The 7,966-nt window shown below is 38.9% G+C and overlaps 1 long non-coding RNA gene across 2 annotated transcripts in view; it reads right to left on the reverse strand.

The window, feature by feature from the left end:
• The window catches only part of LOC129481736 (uncharacterized), a 178,343-nt gene extending 173,065 nt beyond the window's left edge, over positions 1-5,278 (reverse strand). Inside the window, exons 1-2 of one of the 2 annotated variants that reach the window (XR_008657494.2) lie at positions 5,086-5,278; positions 3,245-3,343 (exon numbers count right to left, since the gene is read on the reverse strand). This is a non-coding gene — a long non-coding RNA (uncharacterized lncRNA). Of the gene's footprint in view, positions 1-3,244; positions 3,344-5,085 lie in introns of those variants that run through there. The other variant, XR_010120950.1, reaches the window with a different exon arrangement.
• Between the last annotated feature and the right edge of the window lie 2,688 nt (positions 5,279-7,966).

Here is a 7,966-nt window from a genome sequence, read left to right on the forward strand (position 1 = left end):
AGCTCCCCAAGGCAGCCTTAGTTTTTATTTGGGCTCACAACTCCTGTTTTCTTCTCGTGAGGTGCCATATGTGCTCAAAAACCTTTGAGAGATTTTGCTTAGTGATCTACACCAGCTTCTTTTCTTTGTTCTCTTTAATGCTCAGCAAGATTAAAATATCAGCCCAGAACTCCATAAAACCTGTAGAGTGCAGGTTACTTCCAACCACAGTGTTTGGACTAATTCCAGTATACCGTCATTGCAAAGCACAGGCTTGCTGACGACGTAAACCAAGAAGGGAGCGTACGGTGTTTGTTTTGACAAGTTTGGCCCCACAGTGTTGGAGAATATGCTACTCTTGCTGTCTCAACCTTGGAGATTGGAACTCTCATTAAAATAATAGTAAAAAGTCATCTTCCCTTGCAAAGAGCTTTGGTGGCTTTTCCTTGCCTACAGGATCAAGCCTGTCTTCCCAGCCTTTAAGGGCTCCCGTCCATTAGCTCTGATGGCCTATCCTCTCGGCAACAGTGTTTGTTACAACGTGTCTATAAGCTTTTTCTCACAGAGTTCTATAACAAAATTAAAATTGAGGTCCAATTAGATCGAGAAACATATTCTAAGCTTCTCTAAGTGTTCATACTGTACTTAACATAATAAAGGCTCTGAGAAGTCCTGCATTAAAGAAACCGGCCTGATTACAGTTAATTCGAACTTATCCAACCAAATGAAGTGAACAACCAACCCAGCCCCAAAGCAACTTTTGCCATTGGAAGCACAACCAACTGGAGAGACACTGTCGTAAAAGAAAAAATTATTCAATGAGACTAATTTATGTTCTCTTTCCAAATAACATATGCCCCCACCCCTATTTCCTGGGTGTGTGCCTGTGTGTGTCTGTGGGTATGAGTGTGCATGAGTTTTCTCAAGTTGACCACATCCCTGGTCCTCCTTCCCCTAGGAATACTTTTCTCCCACATTTTGACACACACACATTGTGCCATTTGAGCCTCTCCTGTCATGTCTAGCAGATGATGACTTTCTCCCTGATCGAGATGGCTTCAGCCCTTACTATCTTATATGTCCTGCCATTTACATCTGGTATGACATCAGTTATCATTTTTACATATGCAAATTGCCAGTTTAAGTTCTTGAAATCATCAATCACTGTTCAGTTCTTTAAAACATGGATCAACTTTGTAGTCAGGCTGTTGGATGAGGTCTCACAGCCCAACCTGTTCTCACTGGTGGCCTTGCTTTGGGCAAGTTTTTCCCCTCAGGGCCTCAATGTCACAGTCTGAACATTCCTTATGGATTTGCTATCAGTATAAAGTAAGATACTTTTTTTTTTTTTTTTTTTTAATGAGACAGAGTTTCGCTCTTGTTGCCCAGGCTGGAATGCAATGGTGTGATCTTGGCTCACTGCAATCTCTGCCTCCCCAGGTTCAAACAACTCCCCTGCCTCCGCCTCCCAAATAGCTGGGATTACAGGCACCCACCACCACACCCAGCTAATTTTTTGTATTTTTAGTATAAATAGGGTTTTCACCATGTTGACCAGGCTCATCTCTAGCTCCTGACCTCAGGTGATCCGCCCGCCTCAGCCTCCGAAAGTGCTGAGAAGTAAGATACTTTATGTGAAGGATCTGGCATACAGAGGACACTCAATAAATATCATTAATATTGTTGTCATGTCGCTCCCATGATGCCTAGCCTTTTATAGTTACTGAACGATTTTAGTCATTGGTTTAATTAATGGAATGATACTGTTTGCTCTCTGTAAAGTTCCTCAGCTTCTGTTATCCCATCTGTAACACACCATGCAATAGGCATAGACAACGGAGTGGCGATGGGAATGTGCAAAGCGTGTTGCAGGGATGAAAAGGGTGAGGGCTCTGGGACAGAAGCTGCAGGTGAGAGGGTCGAGAGGAGGTGGGGTTACAGCCAGCAAAGGGCTTTGAGGGTTAGCGCTGCCCCACTACACAGGCCACTCGGTCGTTTCTCTAACCAAGCGCCATGAGAATGGCACATAAACACCCTCTCGTCATTTATAATGTTTCTCTTTCTTGATCTAACAGGCCTGAACAATATGCTGATTTGATATTACACCATTCTGACAAAGAAAATGATATCGATTCTAAAAGGAATAGCGTGTTTTGTAATGTTAATGGCTTGAAACCTCTTTTTTCCCAATGCAGAATCTCTGTGAGAAAACAGTGGTCCTCATTAATGCCTTGCTACAGACTCCTCATTGTTTTTACTTGTGCTATTTCTTTGCACTTGGATGCAGAAGCAATAAATTTCCAGGGAAATGAAACTCACTTATCAGATTTCTCAGCATCCAGTTTCATATTAGGAATGGAAAAATCAGTCTAACTGGACTCAATATAGCTGTAAACCAATATATGTAAGCAGTATCAGAGATTAAGCCGTCATCATTGCATTTGTGAGCTTCCCAGTTCAATCTGGAAGGAATAACCATTTTCCTAGCTGTGATTTAATGATGTAAAATATTCCTTAAAACAATAAATCAAATCAATTCAGGCAACATTCAAAAGACCAAACATTGTTCTCTTTGAAAGAAAAGCATGAATCACATGAGCACATTTTCCCTCTAAAATGTTAATTTCTTACATTTTAAAGGGAATAATATTTTTACTCTTTTAGTGATGCTATCAAAGGTACTAAAAATCAGTTTATGAGGCAATCTGAAGATTCTCATTCAGCAAAAAAGTTCTTATTCCAAAGTCTTTGCTTTTTTAATTCGAGATCAAGTTCTAACCAATATAATTTGCTTAACATTATTTTAGTGTACTATAAGGCACTTCCCATTTTACCAAGAAAATATTCAGAGTCTCATATAAAAATATAAAGTTATTATTAAAATATGCAGCAATAACCGCGAATGAATTTATGTTTATCATTGCCCTGCTCGTTTGGTGAATGGGGAATGACTGAGATGCACTGTAATTATTGGTTTCCCTATTTCATGTTTGGATTTTTACAAACATGCACATACAAACACAAATGCACACAATAAATGTATGTACAAGTTATTGCATATACTATGTATACTTAAAATTCTAATTAAAGCAGTTAGCTATGACTCTCATTTAGCAGCACGTAAAATGAGTAATTATGCTCCTTGAAAGAGGCTAGGAAACAGCCTTAGCAACTGTGAAAGAGCATCTCATAGATCTGCAACCTTTAAACCAAGAAGTTGGTAGAGAGAAAAATCAGAAAGTAAAAACCAAATGTGACATCTTACCAGTGCTCTCTCTGCAAGTGTGCTGCGATGTATTCTTTATAAGCGATGTTTTAAATTTATAGTGCAAGAGTCCAACGTCCTTCCTGCAAAAGCACATGCCTGCAGATTTAACCAAAATTTTCAAAGATTCAAAATGTGATAGCCATTTTATGAATACTTTCAATCCAGAGCATCTGCACAGTGTCTAAATTGAACATTTAGACAAATAATTTCAATTTTAAACTCTTCTTTAAGGAAAAACTTTGTTTAAAAAAAAACACTTAAGGACCTAATTGTACAGAAAAGATACTGTTCACAGACAGTTATGCATTTGTAGTTTAGAAGAATTTTTTAAGATCATATATAAAAATATTTTGTACAATGGAATAAAAGAGAAAATAAGAAAGAAAAACAAAAACGAAAACAAGAAGACCCGTGCTGTGGCGAAAGAGGAAATAGAAACGGTTGAAGTTCTAACTCACTGGGCACTTGCCGTTCACCTTTGTTGAACAACTGGCCTTGAGAACTTTGTCAGTGACGTTTTATTCCATAAGTTGGTTGTTTCTGAATACTCATTTTCACTTTTTTAGATGGTCACACAAGGCTTAAAGAGTGCATCGATTTATTGCTATATGTCAATTTCTAAAACAACTTACCAAATCGCACTTATCGTCCTTTAATTAATAGGTGCTCTTTAAACTTTATTTTTTTCTTTAAATATAGTCATTGCAGTTACAAATCTGCCCAGAACTCCAAATTCACCTACAGAGTGCCCAGAAAGTCTACAGTTCCCTTTCTGATCTCTGCCACTAGGAGGCACTGCAGCCTGCTTTATGAAGGGGATGAAATCTGGCGAAGTGAATATTCCACACAACTATGGCTCCGGTGTCATTCCCTATTTAATGGCTGTCAGTGAAGGGGAAAGACAACGTGGCGGGTAATTAAAACCAAATTGCAGGCAGGAGATGACTGCACAAGAATGATATTGTCATTAATACTGATTTAACATGCACCTGGGTAAGGTGAGGGAGTGCAGCAAGGGAATTCACACCGAAGCCAGGGTTGCCTGATTTAAAGATGTAGTGTTTCCAGCTGAAGCATGGTTAAAAAACTGAATAAAACCATCATATTATGACAGCAGAAATAAAATGGAAACAAATGTTCTACATATGTCTGTAAAGAAAAAAAAAACTTCTATTTCTTCTAGCTCCGTGAACGGAGCATGCGTCTCCTCCTCTGAAGTTCAAAAGTATTTTTGCAGAAGGCTTTCTTCCCCTGTTGTTGGCTTCTCCTGAATAGGTCTGTAATCTGCTCATGTAGTTTTCTGTTTTCACAAGACTGTGGAGCTAGAACATTTTGGGAGAGATATTTACCCCATGGGACTTGGGATTTTCCAATCATGAACACCTTGTTGAGGCCATTGAAATCTAGGATTGAAAGCTTGTCAAAGGTGTGGGCAATATTGTTTATAGTATGAGGCAGCTGGCCCACTGAAGTGAATCCCAACCCCCTCCAAAAAAGAAGAGGATTTCTCATCTTAGCATCCCTGAAATCTCTTTAAAAATTTTAACGATAAATGGCAAAACCCAGGAAACAACCACTAATCTAAGTTCAAATTAAGTAGTCTATTTTACTTAACATATGTAAAATAATCTAGCTTATATTTTTCCATATTCACTAAATATTTCCATATTACGGCTTAAGCTAAATTTCACATTTGTTGTCAGAGGAAAAATACCGTGGTCTAGATCACGTACAAACTAAAAGCAACCTCCTATTTAAAGGGTTATTGGATGTTTCAGGCAGAAAATGTGCCAAAGATTTGCTTACATAGAGGGAGAAATGGTTGCAGTTCACCCTACTATGTCCAGAGTTTGCTCCTTCCGGTGGATTCGTGGTCTTGCTGACTTCAAGAATGGAGCCACGGACCTTGGCTGTAAGCGTCACAGCTCTTAAAGATGGCATGGACCCAAAGAGTGAGCAGCAGCAAGATTCACTGTCAAGAGTGAAAGAACAAAGCTTCCACAGACGGGAAGCAGACCTGAGCTGGTTGCCGCTGCTGGCTGGGGTAGCTAGCTTTTATTCCCTTATTTGTTCCTGCCCATGTCCTGCTGATTGGTCCATTTTACAGTGTGCTGATTGGTGCATTTTACAAACCTCTTGTAAGACAGAAAAGTTTTCCAAGTCCCACCCCACCCAGAAGTCCAGCTGGCTTCACCTCTCACGACATTGAAAACGCTGTTCTGATTGATAAATCTCCTTCTGGTTTCACCTTAAATGAAATGTGTGCATTATAGAATTGTTATCCTTCTGCCCAGCTCCAAAAGAGATGAAACATTAGGGATGTCATGAAGATTTATAATCACATCATAAAGAAAGTAAATTCAAAGAGCATTCCTTTGGCAATAAAGAACATATTATTGAGAAAGAGCTCACTAAACAAGGTCAGGTAGGAAATAATGATCAAATGTCATGGTTGCTGGATCTAGACAATGAGAGTTTTTTTCATGCCTAAATCATGATTTACTGAACAGTGATCAAATCTTCTGAATTTATTCCACAATACTTTGCTATTGACATTTTTAATGGGTTTTACATTTACAGATCTTTTATTTATCTATTTGTTGGTTTGTTTCATTTCTTCATTTTTGGGGATGGTCGCTGGACTCAGGAGCAGGTAGACATATAAAAAGCGCAAGTAAGCCTAATAACATTGAAAAATGGATAAAAGTTGGGACTTTTGCCTTTATGAAGCAGTACACATACTCTGTTGTATCGTGGGATCCACTACTGGCTACTGAGATTTTAGAGGATTAAGTGAGAGATGAAATAGAAAGGAAGTTTATTTCATTTGCCCTTTATAAAATGTCAAAGACAATTTTCTCCAAGAAGGAAATTTCTGGAAACTGTGACACTTCCTGGATGATCCAACCTGCCCATTCAGGCCAGGGGCTCTTTGATACCCAAAACCCAACACAGGAGAAGCTGCCCTTTGGATGCCAGACAGAATTTTGTTTTCCAATTCAGTTCTCACATTTGCACTGAAGACATCATTAGTGAAGCTCATCTCCACTCAAGTATGTGAATTATCTAGGATCAGTGGCTCTTACTGGGGAGTGGTGGAAGAAGATCCCAGTGATCTCAACAGAGAAATAATTTTGGAAATGATGAGTATCCTCACATTTCAAGCTGTACAATAACTGCACAGTATCTGAAAGCCCAATTGTTAAGGAAACTTGCTGACATGAGTGAAAGGGACAATTATTTGGACAGAAGAGGATGCTTTGCTATAATTAATATTGACTTAGGAACAGCTACACGTGGGCAGGTCCCCTTGTTCTGACTGGTCTGTACCAGGGCACATGTGTTGGGGACATGCACAGTTACAAAAGGATCAGCATTTAAGCTCTCTTTCCGATTTTCACCCCATTTACTTTTGGATGAAACCTGGCACTCACAATCTCTTGAGCTGTTCTCCCAGGTTGACGGTGTAACAAATATAATTTTTCAGCAAGATGGCTACTGCCAGAAGCAGGCTCAGAAATGTCCATTTTAATTAAACATTTTACTTTCAATTACATTTCACAGTTTGCACATGGTGACACACGCTTTCATCACAAGGACTTTCAGATTGCTATATTAGTACTGTCTTCCTATGCAAGGAAATGTGTGTCAGTGAAAATTACTCACATATGAAAAACACAGTTTTTCCTTTGACTTGATCTATGGGAATTTACTTACAAAAGGAGAATAGTAGTAGCTATTTCTAGACTTCTGGCCAGATTTCGAGGTGTTCAGTAGCAGGGAGCCCCCAAACTGATAAAGGGGCAATGGTGTGATAACCTACAGCAGAAGAAACCTGTGTTTTGTTATGTATACTCTTTCTTGATATGAGAAAAATACATGGCTATGCAACTTTACTGATGTTTCTGTGCCAAGATAAGTTATTTTAAAAAACAATTTTCACTTAAAAGTATCCAAAACTTATAAAGCACCCCTAAAAGCAAATTAACCAGATTTGATTCCTATCCTCCAGAAGTTTATAAGACAAAGCATACACTCACACAGACATGTATTTTGTTTCAAAATGATACATAAACACATATTTCAAGAACCTTTTTAGATGTCTCCAGATTAGGAAAATATCTTCACTGCAACAAGATAGTAAACTCATTGGTGGCTCTTTCCGGAACACACCACTTGAATAATTTATCATTCCAAGAAGGCAGGGAAGAACTTTTTGTCAGTGTGCAGGTTATACATTTCTTTTTAAGCAGGTAAAATTGGGGACTAGTACAGCCCAGGCATCGTTTTTTAAGTATTCATCTGAGATGGGAGTCCTGGAGAGAAAACAGTTTGCGAGAGACCACTTTACATTGTTTTAAGTGAAATACCTTGGGCGATCGTCCCCCCATCTTAGACATTTAACTAGAAATTAAGCAAGAGCTGAAATTCTCCTGGACCAAATGCTCTCTGCCGATTCCCCTACAAATAAGCCTCCATGGCAATTTCTTCGTTAGAGGCAGCCTAGGAGGGAACTATGTAGAGGAAAAGAAAGGTTTAATTTGGTTCTTTCAGTTTCACTTTTGAACACTCTTTTTTCTTTCTTTATAAATGTATTATTATTAAATGATATTAAATGTGTCAGTGTGCCTTTCTTTCCTTCTTTCCTCCCTCCTTCCCTCCCCTCCCTCCCTTCCTTCCTTTCTTCCTTCCTTCCCTTTCCTCCTTCCTTCTTTCCTC

The sequence above is a fragment of the Symphalangus syndactylus genome, chromosome 5, assembly GCF_028878055.3.
Source record: "Symphalangus syndactylus isolate Jambi chromosome 5, NHGRI_mSymSyn1-v2.1_pri, whole genome shotgun sequence".
Lineage (NCBI taxonomy): Eukaryota > Metazoa > Chordata > Mammalia > Primates > Hylobatidae > Symphalangus > Symphalangus syndactylus.